Source organism: Periplaneta americana, chromosome 9, assembly GCF_040183065.1.
Source record: "Periplaneta americana isolate PAMFEO1 chromosome 9, P.americana_PAMFEO1_priV1, whole genome shotgun sequence".
Lineage (NCBI taxonomy): Eukaryota > Metazoa > Arthropoda > Insecta > Blattodea > Blattidae > Periplaneta > Periplaneta americana.
This window is the reverse complement of record NC_091125.1, coordinates 5,139,703-5,158,959: the sequence shown is the minus strand read 5'-3', so window position 1 is coordinate 5,158,959 and position 19,257 is coordinate 5,139,703. Positions and strand designations below refer to the sequence as shown.

At 35.4% G+C, this 19,257-nt stretch overlaps 1 protein-coding gene across 1 annotated transcript in view; it reads left to right on the top strand.

The window, feature by feature from the left end:
• The window catches only part of LOC138705738 (zinc finger protein 665-like), a 634,676-nt gene that overhangs the window by 188,049 nt on the left and 427,370 nt on the right, over window positions 1-19,257 (top strand). The gene's annotated exons all lie outside the window — the stretch shown is intronic.

Genomic DNA, 19,257 nt, shown 5'->3' with positions numbered 1-19,257 from the left:
GAATTGGTTGGGTCACTGGCTGAGAAGAAACTGCCTACTGAAGGATGCACTGGAAGGAATGGTGAACGGCAGAAGAGTTCGGAGAAGAAGAAACTATCAGGTGATAGACGACATCAAGATAATATGTATCATGTGCGGGGGCAAGAGGAAGGCAGGGTGTAGGAAAGATTAGAGACAGTTGGGTTTGCAGAAAATTATGAATTAATAAATAATTGATGAATGTAAATTATAATATGTATGCATGTAATGTATGTATGTATGTATGTATGTATGTATGTATGTATGTATGTATGTATGTATGTATGTATGTATGTATGTATGTATGCAAGTTGTAATGGCAAATTACTTTTACTTTAAGTAATTAGTTACTTTAAAATATTATTATTATTATTATTATTATTATTATTATTATTATTATTATTATTATTGTTATTATTATTATTATTATTATTATTATTATTATTATTATTATTATTATTATTATTATTATTATTATTAAATTCAATTATTCTGTGTAATTATGTCTTCAGTGCCATCGCGTGTTTGTCCATTTGCAGTTCTAATAAACACGTACAAATAAACAGTGCACTGACTACGAAGATACAGCCGTTCACCCATCATTCTATATGACGCCTACATTTAATATTAAATGACAGTGACTTGGCCACACCATCACTTTGTGATGATGATGATGATGATGATGATGATGATGATGATGATGATGATGATGATGATGATGATGATGATGATGATGATATGGGAACACATACAGACTATACAGATGTGTAGGAATACTAATATTACATCTATTTTGTGATTAATCTACTCAACTGGCCCACGTGTTTTGCGAATAAGCTTTTTATATTAGAGACGGCCTTTCGTTGTCTGCAGAAATTTTCCATATAGGGTAAATATAATAATTTCTTTGGATAGAAATAACTTTCAGTATCTTTGTAAGAATGGAGAGAAATATTTCAAGTTGACAGTAAAGATTGAATTGATATTTGCAGATTAGCACATTTTGCAGTGTAATAATTAATTCTGCTTCTAGTACATTAACTAGCCTACCGAATTTATTGAAGTTTACCAATTAATATATACATGTATAGCTCAAAAGATGAATAATTTTTTAGGTTTGTATGCTATGTAGGTCTACTGTATATTTTTTGTAGAGCCACCAACGTAGCTCAGTCGGCAGACTCGGTAGCCTGGTGATCTGGAGCTGCGCTAGGGCTTGGGTTAGATTCCAGTTTGGGCTGATTACCTGATTGGGTTTTTTCCGAGGTATTACCCAATCATAATGCAAATACCAGGTAATCTACGGCGAATCCTCGGCTCACTTCATCTTGCCAAAAAAAATATATATATATAATCTTGTGAAATCTTGACTTGTTTCACATCTTAAAGCTCAAATGCTAAAATAAGTTATATGGAATACAATAAGTGAAAAGAAATGGAATGAAAAATATGCAGATCCGACCGATTTAGATGAAGCCTGCAGCATGGTTTCCTCTGAAAGGGAAGTAAGGCTGGGACGTCCGTGCAGAAGATTTCCGACACGTAAAAGAAATCTGTACCTCTCAGAGTACTTTGGGCATATACATTGAAATTGGACTCTGAATAGCCTCTGCAATAGAGAAGGTCGCTGTAATGCAGTCATTACCAACTGGTCGAGTTGTGACGTCGGAGTACGCTTTTCCTCTCTGAGAAGGGGCCCGGAGGAATAGTCAGAGTCGATCTCGGAGCTGTGGCGGATCGTGGATTGTCAGAGCTACTAGCTCTGGTTGAATGTATAGGTCTGATAGTGTAATGTAGAGAATGAGTAATATAGGCTACTGAAAGGAAAGTAGATATCGGTTCCTTCGATTATTATGAAGCCGTGCTGGCAGCAGTATTGAAATCAGATCTGGGTATACATACCAGTAATACAAAGAAATGCATAAATGAAAAAGTATTAGGTACAAAATTATAGTTATTATACATAATAGAAAAATACAGTACTAGTAGTGGTTGTAGTAGTGGTGGTGGTGGTGGTGGTGGTGGTGGTGGTGGTGGTGGTGGTGGTAGTAGTAGTATGTACATATTTTCATATTATACACGGTATGCAAGGAATACCATACTTAAACGGGCAGTGTCTTTTGTCTCTCTTTTTTTTTAATTCCCATTAATTTATGAAGAAACTACAAATATGTAGAATCTACGTTGTAGACCTGCCAGTTCATGCCAAACATAGATTAGTCTACACATTTCATTGTACAGTACCTGTATTACTTAACCCTACTATTTCATCCGATACTTACTTACTTACAAATGGCTTTAAAGAACCCAAAGGTTCATTACCGCCCTCACATAAGCCCGCCATCGGTCCCTATCCTGTGCAAGATTAATACAGTCTGTATCATATCCCACCTCTCTCAAATCCATTTTAATATTATCCTCCCATCTACGTCATGAAGTAAAAAATGACATTTCATCTGAAATTAAGGCAATATTTCTCTGTCTCACTTAAATTACTCACTTTCAACTTTACACCAGAAAATATAAATTCATTTAGGGCAGAAGAGTACTGCCATTTTTCTGTCATTTGTCTTAAGCACGTTGTAGACAACTGTAGTACTCCATAAATTTATAAACATTAGGACTTAAAAACTTCCTCAGGGCCACAGTTTTCAGTTCCTTTGGGTATCACATTCCTTTCTTGCTACGATCCCGTAAATGCACTTGAATTTTCACAATCTTTACGGTAGATAAAAACATATCACATAAATTTTTAATTTGCCACTATTTCCACCCGCAAGCTGAGAATCACGACTGTTTTCTCTTACAGATGACAATGAGGATACTTCACTTTGTACATGCTGTTTTTTAAGTAATTTCAATTCCCTCCATCTTACTTTCCTAGGATTGTGAGCTGATAAATCATCTTCACTTTGAACGGAAATAGTTATTTTGGGAGACACTGCAGAAATTTCAGGGTTGGTGCAATTACTTGCACTTTCATTTATATCTTCAACCTAGAAAATATGATATAAAATTATTTAAAGACATGTAGGTAGTTCTGTTATCTAGGTTATATCAGGTGACTTTCTACATCAGTAAAATATGCCTATCTACTAAATAACTCCATTTAGCTAGGGTTTACTCAAAGGATTTTTAATCAAATGCCAAGCCGCCCAGGACTATAGTTCAGTCTAAAAATAAGTCTACATGAATTTAGGTACATTAAATATATCAGAAAGATACCAAAATTATTTAAGTATAGTAGCGTGTACCTGTCTCGTTCCTATTATTACTTATTAGGTACTGCAAACGCTAAGTTAAACTGGTTTGCCACACACCACTGCTTCGATCAGGTCAGGACTTGAGAGTCTATCTGGATTGCTACGGAGAACGCGAGAAGCTCGCTGTGACGTCACAGAGCATTGAGTTGGAAGTGAGTGCTGTAATAATTGAAGTACTGATATTGCTACTACTGTCTCTACCGATATTAAATTTGAACAGTATTCTATCAGGGAGTAGATTATTTGTAAAAGACTGGTGATCTTATAGAAACGCTGAGGTTTTATATTTGGTTGAAGATCTTATACCGATACTTTTACTTTGAAACAAAATATTATGCAATATTTACGTTGAGTGTTACAAATTAATGGAATCATATCAATGCATTACTTCATATTTTTCAGATTTATGCAGAGCGTCTCGAGATAGTTTCTTAATTTTTGTTTCGGGCTTTAATTGTCTTTTATAGATGTACTTGTCTTTGTGTCTCAAGTGCAGATAGAACTCATACATCTCTGGTTTACTTTTTGTAGGCCTGTATGAATATTGATTCTATTGCAAGTGACAAATTTATCTGAGTTCTGTAACTTAAAACCAATATTAACATTTTCGCCGGAATTTGTCGGAATTCTCTTGTGGTTTCACTTTCCTTCACACCACTTACGATAGTGCCCCGAGAAGAGGGCCTTAATGGTAACATCACAATCTAAATATAATGTATGTGAAATCTGTTGCCTACTTTAGTGGCTTTGATATTTATGATAGTTGATCTATCAAAGTTTCTACAGCTTCTGTTCAATATTTGTTGTGTCTCTTGTTGCGTTGGTCACTACGCGACGCTGTGCTGCCATCTTTAATCTGCTTCTGGATAGTCTATATTCCACTACAGCTAATATGTAGTCTTTGAAGAAGCGAACATACGTTTTCATACATTTGTTTGAACTCCTTTTACTTTCACCGTATGCATAAAGAACACAATTCGTCGCGATTTCCTTTTCTTCACGCACCTGTATTGGAAGATACAAAAATAATAGAATAGTCATAGAAATTTCTAAGACCACAGTATTAGAAATAACCCTACATGTAAGTCTGAACAATGTTTACCTACGATTTCTTTATTGCTTACATTTTATTGCCTGCAACAAGTACGAGTTGTGGACAAGATGGCTTCCCATATCCCAAAAAGAATTCAGCCTCTGATTTAACGTATTCCAGTACTGGTTTGGCACTCACCTGGTGGCCAAAGTTGTATTCTTGGAATCGTATTTTCTCTATGAGCTCTCTTATGTTCAAGACCTAAATTCACTTTTCATTTTCTTTTATTTCTATTATTTTCATTTCTCTCTTTCTCTCACACTCCCCCTCTCTCCCTCTCCCTCTCCCTCTCTCTTTCGAATCCTGTCTCGTTTTTCAGGCGAGAGTTCATCTCCCCGTGAAAGACTAAATCCTGAAAACTGAAAGAGAGGAGGCTTATGTGTTTCTACTTTATGCACACACATTCCATGATGCACAACACACGATGTTTCCTAATCACATGCTAATTAAAACATACCTGTCGATCGCTGTTCGTAACATCGACACCTGTGGAGTAATTGTTAGCGCGTCTGGCCGCGAAACCAGGTGGCCCGGGTTCGATTTCCGGTCGGGGTAAGTTACCTGGTTGAGGTTTTTCTGGCGTTTTCCCTCAACCCAATATGAGCAAATGCTGAGTAACTATCGGTGCTGGACCCCGAATCATTCCACCGGCATTATCATCGTCATCTGATTCAGACGCTAAATAACCTAAGATGTTGTTAAAGCAAAAAAAAAACATAGCCTGTATCTGGGTTATGATCAGGGTCATCTATAGAGCCGTTCGGGTACATATAAATAAAATTTCCAAATCACACCACGAGACTTTACTACTCAAGCAGAAGAACGTCAGTCCTCGGTATACCCATCACGCTGAATACCGAAGTTGTGTTACGCACTATAAATGAGTGAGTTAGAACTTCTGTGCCACAAAGCAGCGGCAAGAAAACCATCTTTTTAATGTGTTATTATTCTCAGTACAGATGCAGTAGGATACTGGAGGGCGGTTGGAGAAGCTCCACATGAGGTCGAAGACATTCAAATTAGAATCGTGCACAACCGGTTACGAAACATAGGAATGATATATTGCTACTGAACGCCTGGTGCTATAGACAGTACGCGAAGCTCTTCCGTCTCGCAGAGTAGTCCAATGTTCGGTTTAATAATGTCCGATTCTTTCTCGGATGGACGATTCTGGATCATGAAAGACAGATTAATATTGAGTTCCAAGAATTGTTGGAAGGACGCGATTATCATCGTGTACGTTTCAGTTGATATTTCCGAATCTCTCCACATTGGTTGGTTGATTGTTTGCATTAATTTATTAATTAATCCATCCAACCAAAATATTATGTTTTATTTAACCACGCTCGCAAAAGCCGAGGTTATATCAGCGTCGCTGGTGTGCCGGAACTTTGTCCCGCAGGAGATCTTTTACAAGCCACTGGCCCGCGATCGAACCCAAAACCTCGGGCATAGAATGGCAGCGCTATAGCAGCTGAGCCAACCAGGCCGACTTCATTCATTCATTCATTCATTCATTCATTCATTCATTCATTCATTCATTCATTCATTCATTCATTCATTCATTCATTCATTCATTCATTCATTCAGCAATCCAGAAATTGAACAGCACTCATCATGAAGCTGCAATCATTAGAGCTCGAGGGTGCTTTTATTTTTGTTAACAACTTTATCTCCTTAAAAATAATTTATTAGTAAAATAATAATACTCCACTTAAAAATCTAATTAAAAGACTATATATTGGCTATATTAACACCTACTCTTCCAGAGGTAGCCAATGCGTTTTGAGTTTAAAGTATGAACGTTAAAATAGTAAGTGAGTACTTATTTGCTCGTCTATTTTGTAAGTGACTGCTATTTATTTTATTCTTGTATTTGTTTACATGTGAGATTTTATCTAAGCTTTATGCTTATTTCCTTTGTTACCGGTGTCCATTAGTTGATTTATATATTAGTTATGAAGATAAATGTGCCAAAGTGTCCAATCAATGATGATCTTATTCCAATCTAACACTTTTTTAATTAGGAAAAGCATATTTCGTTCAATTTTTACTCCATTAGTGTAGTTTGAAAATGTCATCAGTGTTCCTGTAAGATGAAGTGCAATTGGTGTTCTGTCCTATATATCTGTGGTTCTGTCTAGCCAGCAACACATCAGGCGCAACCTCTTGAAAGCCGGATATTCGGTTGGATGCTCAACCTCGCCGGTTGTTGTGTGACCGGTCAAATATAAACCGGTTTTAAGCGCTGTTCTGTAGCTCTCTAATTCAAATACAGCAGTGATGTTAACGTTCCTGCCACTTTCAGTTTCTTGATTCATTTTGATTTTACTGTGACCTTGAAGTCGGGATGAATACATAATATTAGCAACAGATATACGCAAAATGTTTCTCAGATTGTCACTCATCCTCAATCTTGTTGATTTTTTAGAAGTTTCGTAACAGAAAATGTCTGTTCACAGCATACAGTATGTACTTCCAAACATGGCTATTATTCTTGCAGAATTTTGCTTCAGGTTTACGAATTGTGAGTCCGGAAGTGCTCTGTAAAATTCTATTAGATCGGAAAATGTATAGTAATACAAAAGCCAAAATAAAAATACAGAACAAATTGACAGAGGAAATCAGATTGAATAAAGACCTTAAGCAAGGATGCAGTTTATCACCAGTTCTTTTTAATATTTATATAGATCAGGCTCTTAACCTATGGTACAAGAAATGCTCTGAAATGGGTATTCCTATAGAAGATAAAACACTACATTCATTATTATTCGCCGATGACCAGGTGATATTTGCGGGGGATGAAGATGATATGATATATATGGTAAATAAACTAATGGAAGAATATAGAAAATGGGGACTAAACATAAATCTACAGAAAACAGAATATATGTGTTTAGGAAGAGATGTGGGTGACCCCATACTTGAAACAGGAAAAATTAAAAAATGTGAATCCTTTAAAATATCTTGGATCAATAATCACAAATATAGGTACACGTGAGAGAGACATTCAAAATAAAATTGCCCTGGAAAAAAATTCTACCAAGACTTTGCATGGAATAATCTGGAATAAAAATATGACAAAAGAAACTAAAATTAAAATCTACAAGAGTATAATACTGAATATTTTATCATATGGAAGTGAAACTTGGTCCATGACAGAACTACAAAAAAACAAAATTAGAACAGTTGAATTCGACTATCTTAGGAGAAGTCTTCAAAAAACAAGACAGGATAAAATTAGAAATGAACTCCTTTGGAAAGAAATGAACGTCACCACATCTGTTGTTAAGAGAATAGAAAATCAAACTCTGAAATGGTATGGACATGTACAAAGAATGGGCAACGAAAGATGGCCAAAAAATATATATCAATGGTCACCCCCAGGAAAAAATAAACGTGGTAGACCAAAATTGAAATGGAAAACCCATGTCAAGCAATAATGGACGACAGGAATTTGGAAGAAGGAGATTGGAACGATAGATATATATGGAAACTGAAGGCGGCGAACCTATAAGTGGGAAAAAGCCGAAGAAGAAGAAAAAGAAGAAGAAGAAGAAGAAGAAGATCGGTACTTGAGGTACTAATGAACTTTTCAGGAAGCCTACAGTCGTGTCTTAGGTCGGTCAATTCCATTTGTAATGTTTCATCCCGATTACTCTTAAAATCTGTTGTGAACGACGTATCAAAGACAGTGAAACCAGATTTAATTTAACTATATATCTTCTTGATGGTTGAGATTTTTTTGGTGTATTTTTAGTAAATTCTCTTGATGAAAGTTGATATTAGCACCCGCCCTTCTCTCTGGTAATGTTCGTTACTTGTATTTTTATAATGTTTCAGTTTTATTTTTAATGCATAAGATTCGTTCAACTATTTCTTCGATCTCTTATGGCTGAGTTTTTCATTCCTTTGCCACTACATTCATGCTATAGGCCTAAATCATTATTTCTTCTGTTTTTATGGAAGTTTCATTTCGTTATATATATATTTTTTATTTTAGGCTGGATTCAACAACTCCTTGATAGTCTTTTAACTGTGAATTTTAAAGAACACTGCACTCTTTTTCTAAACATTTTCAAAGCCAATATTGTTGGGAATCCAGGGTAAAATACTGGTTGCTAAGATTCAATTTTTCAGTATGTGAGGTTTTACAGAAGACATTAGAATTTCATTTAGTACTGGTTAGGAATTTTTCTTTATGAGGGTTTTCCTCCATTATGATTGATTCAGTTTCTAGAAACCGTTTTTTAGATTGTCTTCATTCATATTTGAGTTTGCCTTCGTCAATCTTGCACTATTTACTCTGAAATAATAGTATTACTTCGGAGGAAAGCTTATACCTTTCCTTTCCAAGCACTATTCTTAAAAGAAGGTAGCAAAATTATAGATTTGTCCTACTCCTAAATATACAGTAGCTTTACAGTATTGATCTTGGTAGCCCAAACTTCTTAGCAGAAGTTTCAATCTTGTGAACATCCTGTACTGGTGTAACTGGTAACATCAATTGATCTACGTTTGTGATTAATTTTTCCAACATTGTGCGTTTTGAGATTGCAAGGAAAATAGACCTCAAGAGTTCGACTTCCGCTGTAATCTGCGATAAATAATAGACAATCATGAAGGACTAGTTACAGTACCAATGACTATCAGTTTAATATCATTCTACTAATAATGGGCACTTAGAAATATTTAGTAATGGGCACTGTCCATCACTGTATATCACACGAGTTTCAGTACATAGTGATGGGTATGGGCCGTTAAGACACAATAAATCGTTATTCCATTATTAAAACCACTTGTCTCTACTGAGACAAACCAAACGGTGTTAAAAATCAAGCTTTGAACAAAATACAGAAAAAAACAAAACTTCCAATGCTATTTATGACAGCAACGAACACTAAAAAATAATTAATATTAAGTGATGATAAACATAGACATGCAAATGGACACAATGAATTTTAAACTGAAGTTTCCCATACACTCTCAGGACATAGATTATGCGCGGGGATGTAGGCTACAATTTTTACAAATTTTTACAATATTTTACAATTTTTACAGTTTTACAATTTAGTAATTTTCTACAATTTTTACAATTTTCTGCAATGATTTACAATATTTTGGCGAGATGTAGTGAGATGAGGTGAGGTCCGAGGATTCGCCAAATATTACCCGGCATTTGCCTTTTGGTTGGAGAAAACCTCGGAAAAACCCAACCAGGTAATCAGATCAAATAGGTGAAATGAAGTGATGCCGAGGACTCGCCATAGACCATCCGGCTTCAGTCCCACGGCTGGGGAAAACCTTGGAAGAAACCATTCAATGAGCCCAATGGGGGATCCAACCCAAGCCCTAACGCAGCTCCGGATCAGCTGCCCAGCGAGTCTGCCGACTGAGCTACATCGATGGCTCTACTAAAAGTATACAATACATAGCCAATCAGATTATGAAATTTAGAAACGCAAACGATCATTCATCAGTTGAGCTATATGTATAATACAAAACAAGTAAGTTAATTAAATTTAAGGCATAAACAATTCAATCAGTTGTGATATACAGAAATTGATAATACTTATCATGCAAACTACTTCAAATTACAAACACAAACAATTTATCAATAGAGCTATACAGATTACTATTCAATTTAAAGCATATACAATTCATCGGCTAAAACTATACAAACATATAGCCTACAATATAAATTAATCAGATTAATTCAATTTACAAGCATACTTTCATTAAACTATACAAATTTGTACAATTAATATCAAGTAGATTAATTAAATTTATAATCATAAAAAATTAAATCAGTTGAGTTATACAGACTACTAGCCTATTCAAATTACAGCATATACAATTCATCGGTAGAGCTATACAGACTAGTATTCATTTTAAAAATGGTGCCAGTACCCTATTCGGATTTATGCGGATCTAACCATAGATATTCAACGTATGTACAACAATCGTGTGACTATATCTTACTTGACATTACATTTTAGTCGGTAACACATACTAACTTCGCTAAGGTTGCACCCAGTTTCAACGTGGCGGGGAGCTACGGTTCTAGGATCGGATCTTCTCAACACGCATGGATGTTCATTCATTGTTAATGTACTTTCCTACTTTGTCTCGTAGAGATCGGAGTCGTCCTGACCCCACGCACCGGAAAAAAAGTCCCACCTTGGTCTATCTAGTGTGACATGAAAACAAATGGAAGCCCTAGCTCTTCACTGGCTGTAGTGCCATGGAGTTGTTTGATAACAACAGCATGAAGATGCAACATTAATGAATGCGTGGATCACACGAAGCTGCTCTAGAAGTGGAGCAACAGTCAAAGAATTACTGTTCCTTTCAGAATCTTGCGAACGAGTCCCTTCTAAGTCAATCTTGCTTCAGGCGTGAAGAGAGCTTCATCCAGTACAGCGGCTGGATGGATATCAGTCGTTTCTCGACAGATTCGCCGTCCAAGTTTCCATGCTGCCGGACCAGGCGCAGATGTCATCTTGAACAATAAAGAAAGAAAACAGGGCTCAAACTCGGAATTTCTTCTCTAGCCTTACGCTTTGGCACGACCTACCGCTGTTACCTGACGTATTGTTTATGTTGTAACGTAAGGTAGATATCTGCATTACCTAGGAAAGCGACAGACCACAATTTTCAATACTTGTAATATGATAGTGTGTTGAATAATGATAGTGTGTTGAATAATCTGCCCTTTCTATTTTTCATTCTAAATTATTAAATTTCATCCTACACATTAACATAAGGAAGGCCTATGTGACCTCGAAGTGGTGTATTAAATATTGACTATCGGTAACTGTTTTAAAAATTACAAATACTTTGTTGCAAATCTAGTTTTCAGATAAAGCTTCCTGTGAAGCAGGCTTGAATAATTTCAAGGGAAAAATTGTTCCGGGGCTGGGTACGTTCAACCAGAGGTCCCGGGATCGATATCCGGCCCCGGAACAATTTTTCCCTCGAAACTATTCAAGTCTGTTTCACAGGGATCTTTACCTGAAAACTTGACTTGCATAATATATACGTTACTGTAGGTACGTTAGCACACAGTTTGTGTGCGCTCCATGTGGGTCTCTGGCATCTCGTCAGCCCATTCGAGTTGTGTGGATATAAGTGGAAAAATTGAGACGGTGTCGGGTGGAGTTCCGGGGTAGCTCAGTCGGTAGAGCGCTGGTACGTTCAATCAGATATCACGGGATCGATACCCAGGCCCGGAACATTTCCCCCCTAGAAATTATACAAGTAGTACGTTGTTGGTTGAAAAGAGATAGATAATCTCTTTGGCCATTGTTCAACATTTATCAGAGCGGGCCCGAGTTTCAATCCTAGTTGGGATAAGTTACCTGGTTGAGGTATTTTCCGGGGGTTTCCCTCAACTTAAGGAGAGAAAATGCTGGATAACCCTCAGCTCTGGACTCTGGACTCGTTTCGCTGGCATTATTAATTTCATCTCATTCGGACGCTAGATAACCTTAGCAGTTGTTAAAGCGTCGTAAAATAACCAATTAAGAATCATTTTTATCATTCATAACTTGTTTTAACCAAGGCTGAATTTCACGTAGTATGATAATGGCTGTTTGCAATGTAAGTCAGCTCTCTGACAGATCTTACATGACGTGTTCTCTTATGTTGCACGTTTAGGATGTTACGTACAGTTGGGCTTCTTCAGGACTACTGACCATCACGCACTGCTTTTAGAGGAAGGGTTTATGGAACAATAATATTGATATTTAGTGCATTATTTTACTTCTGAAAAGACTCATGTTTAGAAAGAGAAACTTGAATTTGGTTTTCGCTATTCCATTCACCGCAAGTATGAATCTTCCACGTGTACACAATGTTGAGCGACTGCAAGAATAAAAATATCACGTGTTCGCAATATGGCTGTACTCTTTTAAAAAACTTTTTCCTTATCTTAATTTGTGCAATAAGGTATAGGGCTACTGCTGTATACAAGGTGCAACGAAGTATACAGAAACATGTGCTTACGAAAGAATTCATAACAGATAGAGAACTTTTCAGAAAGAATATAAAACAGTCTTAATAGAAGTTACTTTCAAAATTTGTACTGTGTTTGAAAATTTTTGTGTATTATATCTGTTTTCTTTTAATCGAAGAAAACCTCAGCAGTGAGAAAATTACCAAATAAATAAAAACTGTCAAATAATGTCAATATCCATGTTGCCAGAGATTTGTGTCCATCTTCGCTCCTAGCGGCAGAGTTCAGCTCGTAGGGACATTTTCGATGTGCTTACACTGGCGGAATCTTGCAAGATAACGAAAGCAACGGTTCGCACTATGTTCGCTTTCTAATTCCCTGTTGGATGCATGTCAGTTTTTAAATTTTTTACCTTTGAAACTATAGCAACAATTTATTACGGATTCAGGAAGGGACTATAATCTACCACTTGCAAATTTATTTGTGTAGCCACAGGCGTGGCTCGGGCAGAAGCTCGTTTGGCTGCTGATCCGGAGTTGTGCTCGGGCGTGGGTTCGAGTCCCTGTTGCGCTGATTACCTGCTTGTGTTTTTTCCGAGGTTTTCTCGAACCGTAAAGAGAATGTCAGGTAATCTATTTCGAATCCTTGGTTTCATCACGCTTAATATCATCTATCAACAATCCCATCGACGCTAAATGACCTATTAGTTGATACATTGTCGTTAAATAACGAAGTAAAAAGTATTTATGATAAATAATTTCATGTGAGGTACGCACTAGAATCGAGGTTCAGTCCTGTGATGCAAGCTGGAAGACTGCAGGTTCGACTCCTGTTATGGAGTTTCACCATTAATCTAATTCTAATCCATCTGGTGACACCAGAGTTATTTCCTTGAAGGTATATGAGACGAGCACACAGAACAGACTTCCTACTGCTACTAATACTTTCGCATATACAAAGAAACCCTATTCACTTCTATTTTTGCGTACCAATACTCTTGGAATTGGAAATTAACGCCAAAAACGCACCTGTTTAGCGGTTACTAGACCGACATAACAAACCAAATGGTTGCATACAGAGAGCAAGCCCACATGTACCATAAGCCAACTTCAGAGTTGTGGACGCCCTTTTATGTTTAAGGCATGCTAGGACCCTACAACTTTAAATTTCAGTATCTGCGTAGAATTAGAAGTTGAGACGTAGGTAGCAATATTAACAACAATTAAATTGAACATCTTACTTGAATCTAGATGTCATGGAAAAAATCACACCTTTTCTTGTTACGGACAATTCTTTCCACATCTAGTTCAATATTTGCTAATTTTAGCCTTAAATCGGGTTCAACATCGAGGAAATTTCTATGTTTGTTTTTCAGAATACAAAATATTGAAAATGTTTGTTCACAGAGATGCAGTATGTGCTACAAAATGGAACTACGTGTTTCAATGCCTTTTCATCCATTTTATTATACTCAGAAAATACCTTGACCTAAAGTGATCAAGTGTACATTCTTTGAAAAATATTTTAAATGAACCATTACAAGTAACATCAACAAGTTCATCTTGCTCCTCCTTAGACAAAGTTTTTAATTGTATTACACCGTACTCGAAAGGATTGCTTATCCATGAGTTTTCAGAATGGATGGAAGCTAGTCGCTGAATCATTCAGATGCTCAACGATGACATGTTTCCATGCTTCCACTAAGAATGCAACTATTTTTTAACGTTACGACAATATTATAGCTAAATACACAACAAACTGAGCATTAACACTGCTTATCATTGTAACCTAAATGCATTGTTCTAATGTTACTATGGAAACAATTTTTAAAATGAAATAAAGCAACTACATGTTTCCAATTTTCGTTGCATAGATGTGTTCATCATAGGAGTATATTAATTTCGCTGTTGCAATTTAAGTATTAATAAAGTAAGAAGACTAATAATTAAGTAAACATAAATAAAAGCAATATCAGATAGACGTATATAACCCACTGCTTGCAAACACAATCCAGCAAATTACCAAAACGCTCTAAAAAAACAGACCGATGCTAGTTGTAGGCCTATTTCTCTTACTGCTGTATTGCTATGTATAGAAGAGTGAGAAAATAATCTTTGTGATTACAGTTACATTGTATTATTTTTCTACCTGATAGTTTGTTCTTTGTGCGAACAACAACTTCAAGAGCAAATTTGTTTTTTGACTTCGCGTCCTGATTAGATTCACCTACCCGGAAATACAGTATGTGAATCGCTTATGTAGATGTTGGTTGGGCATACATTTCATAAATATGCGTAGGTGGAGACGGGTTACAGTTTGATTCACAGTGATCTGCTCTCTAAAGAGAAATAAGTTCTTAACACTTCTGAATACAAGCCATTTTATTGCACACAACGAACTCAGGAATAAGTTACCCGTGTTCCTGATAAACTTTGTGATTTACTCAATTCGTTCAACAAACTTGATCCATTCCGAATTTAATGTTTTTAGTATTAACCAAATATATAAATATTCTTAAATGAAATGTCTGTGATGAAAACCTAATTAATTTTGTAGCTCAAACCCATGAAATAAAATTGTTACTTTAATTGAACCTTAAATCTACACATCGAATGGTTTACTACAGGGACACCATTTCATTTTTACTTCAATTTTTATTGCACCTGAGTTTTTTAATATACTTCACTCCCACCCCTTCTACTAATGAAGTTCAACCGTCCTCCACACAGATCCAAGACCGCCTTACGGTCATAGTAAACAGTACGTTCCAAAAATATGTTCGCATTTTCCAGTGACGAAAGAGCTTTCAATATTGAATCATTTCCGCACAGGTTCTGTCTTCCATTTGCCTACGTCGTATTCCGGTTTCCCCACCAGCTTTTATTCGCCAGCTAGTGGCTGGACTGTCTTAGCTCTTTTGTAAGAACATTAATTTCTGTTGGAATTGGACGTCTACGTAATATTATACAACTGTTTAAAATAACTTAAATAAAAGGGCCTCGTTAAGTAACTTAGTGTCACGTGATTTCCTCCCTTTTTACGACTCTACGACATAACCAGTTGGATGGACAGTAGATAGTATGTCTGAATAATTTTATCTTTTCTGATCGGGCAGAAGTGAAGATTGAATTTACAGTACGTAAGGTACTCTTTATAGAGTAGGTACAGAGTTATTTCAACATGAGTTACTAGTTACGAAGGACGAAACTGGTAATTGGGATTAGGTACAGTAGTCTATAGTGCGATAATATGCACATTAGAACTGAAGCCTGTATCGAAATGAACGGCCACCATCTTCAAAAATGTGTTTAAATATCCATATTTATTTATTTTTCAAATTAACTTCATTCTCTATATTGTACGGTATTGTACTCTAAACAGTATAATATACACTACATAATGAATACCTCCACATGGACAGCTCAGTTCGTGAGTAAAAACACTCGCTGTTAATGTAATATACTGTATTTTGATTAAACAAAAACCTAATGAAAATGATCAAACTCAAAATCGCGATATTTCCAAGTTTACGTAAATGATGAACTACTTTTCTTCCCTCCTATACTTAGTAAAGTGATTTGTTTGTATATTACGCCAATATCATCGAACTCCAGTCGTGGAAGGGGGTAGCAAACGGCATTGATCCAAAGGTATAGCCAGGTTAATATTAAAAATGTTAGTAAAAATAAAATATTGTCCCTGTACAGTTGTCAAAAAGAAAGTGGCCGCACTCGTGAACAGCGAAAATTTTCTAAGTCCACTACGGGTCACGGCGATGTTACACGATGCATGTCCTTGTAGAAGCAGTTCCGGAACTATAGAATTATTCCATGTCTCCGTCTCATAGACCAGCAGTAGAGTGCTCGCTTAATGATTCAAAGAGTGTAAGTTCGGGCCTTGTTCAAGTTTTCATCTTATTTTTTTAATTGTTCTTTAGTGATATAAATAATATTCAAATTATATTTTGTATTCTGTTATCGTTCTTTAGCGTTACAAATAATATTCAAGTTAATAATTATTTATATTCTGTAATCGTTCTTTATGGATATAAATAATATTCAAGTTATTTATATTTTGTTATCGTTCTTTTAGCGATATAAATAATATTCAAGTTATATTTTTTTATATTCTGCTATCGTTCTTTAGTGATATAAATAATATTCAAGTCATCATTTGTAATCTGTTATCGTTGTTTAGTGATATAAACGATACTCAAGTTATCATTCATATTCTGTTACCGTTCTTTAGCGATATAAATAATATTCAAGTTATAATTGATATTCTGTTATCGTTCTTTAGTGATATAAATAATATTCAAGTTATTTATATTCTGTTATTGTTCTTTCGCGATATAAATACTCTGATTTCATATAAATAATTATTTCAATATAGATAAAAATTTTTCTTTTTAAAATTGGTTATTTTATTTTATACTGTTATCGTTTTTTAATGATCCTGTATAAATAATATTGAAGTTATTTATATTGTTATCGTCGTTAGCGACATAAATAATATTCTAGTTTTCATTTATATTCTGTTATTGTTCTTAAGCGACATAAATAACATAAGTTTAATATTAGGTTTGGAACAATACAGTTGCATAATACTGGTGTCAGTTTTATACTTTTTATATTATTATATTATACTATCTTCAAACACAATAACATGAAAAGCAGTGACGAGGAATTGAAACTGAGACGTTTACATCTAAATTCCGACGTTTTTCCGACTGATATACGAGGGCACAAGTAAAGAAACATTTGCGGAAAAAGTGGCCCAATCCCCCTCCAAGATTTTCTGAAGATTTGTACAAGTTCGTCCAGGATGCGGGGAGCAAAGGCTAATTGGGATTTCCCGGTTCTGATCAGGTCAAAAATCCTGATAGAACTAATATTTAACCCTTGCGGTGAATTTCGGTGAAGTCCGGATGGCCCAATTACTCAAATCCATCTCTCTTATCGCCACACTTGTGCCCCTGGGATCTATTGAGATTCGAAAGAGACAGTGGTGTGCGGAAAGCAATGGGAAGTTAGCGCATTTATCCTTCCCAAGAAAAATCGCAAAGATGAGCAAAGGAAGCTTTTAACAGAAAAAGGAGCAACTTCTGGGGACCTCTGGAAAAAGAACTAAGGAAGAGACTAGTGAAGTGTTTTGTGTGGAGTGGGAAAAAAACGTGGACATCACGATGAAATGAAGAGAAACGAATAGAAGCATTTGAAATGTGGATGTGGAGAAAAATAAAACGTGTGAAATGAACAGACAGAATAAGAAATGCAGTTGTGTTGGAAAAAGTGGATGAAGAAAGAATGATAGTGAAACTGATTAGAAAGAGAAAAAGGAATTGGTTGAGAAGAAACTGCCTGCTGAGGGATGCACTGGAAGGAATGATGAACGGGAGAAGGGTTCGGGGCAGAAAACGATATCAAATAATAGACGACATTAAGATATGTGGATCATGTGCGGAGACTAAGAGGAAGACAGAAAATAGGAAAGATTGGAGAATGCTGGGTTTGCAGTGAAAGACCTGCCCATGGGCAGAACGCTTATGTATATCCAGGATGCTTGGAATGTCGTGGCTGAGAACAGTCGTTATTTGAAAATATTTTAGTCGATTCCATGCTCACTCGACTGCAAGATGTGATCGAGATGTGGGGAAGATAGAATCGTGGCTTTTTGTTGTTTTTTTAACGATTAATTTTTTTTTTATATTATAAGGTATACGACAGTAAGTTTGTTTTGTATATGTCACGAAACAGATTTTTGTTGCGAATAAAATATTTTTTTCTTTTCATTTGCAGCCATAATGTCATAATAAATAATGATAAAGTCATGACATAATACATTCATGAACCTGATGTTAATTACTAAAATAATCATAAAAGAGAAAGGAGCAATTATGTATGTTTTGTATCTCTGTCTTAAAAACAAAACAAAAAAGAACATAAAAAGCACTTGGTTGTCTTCGAAGGCAGGACCTCACGCATAAGAGGTAGGAACGCTGCCATTACGCTATTAAGTAACACAAATAACACTTGAATTATAACTATACATCTCAGGCAACGTGGTACAACAACATGTAACATCGCCTGTCTCCGAATTGTAGCGAAGATACCCGAAGGGAAATTTGCTTCTGGAGAGCGGCCACTTTTTCTTTTGACAACTGTACATACCTGTAGTACAAATAATGGTCAATGTCTATATAATTCGATAATAAAACTTCAGTTGGATTTGCTGTCTTGCTGTAATGGAATTTTCGATTCCAGATTCAAATAGTCATAGGACAGAGTTCCCTAGTTTATGTTATGTATCGTGTATTAAAACAAGTTTATTTGTTCTCTAAGTACATTATATCATTTCTCTCAATGTTATATTTTCGTTAATATATCTATATGATTTGCTGCTAATGACACTAATAGTAATAATAATAATAATAATAATAATAATAATAATAATAATAATAATAATAATAATAATAATAATAATAATAATAAAAATCCATCTTCATTCTCAACACAATATATTTTCTTCATTCTGAAATTATTGTATAACTTATCTCAAGTTATAACATATATTATTGTTATCAACTTTATGTATCCTACTTGTTAAATGTCTTATTCTGGTGTTTAAATGTTAGTCTTACAAAGTATGTATATTGCGACTTTTCTATGCTTTTGTCTATCTATTCTTCTCTAGAATTTGATCCTGGTATTACAATTTTTAATTTCATTTTATAAACAACATAAATATTTATGTATGCGAATTATGTAAAATTAGTTTTTAATACCGGTATAATTTTAAAATACATACATACAAAATTATTCACGTTGTAGCATGTCTTTGCTGTCAAAAATAACACTAGATTACCTACTTGAGCTGTTACTTTGAAATGAATGGCTAAATTGTAGATATTCCAGTCGCAACATTGA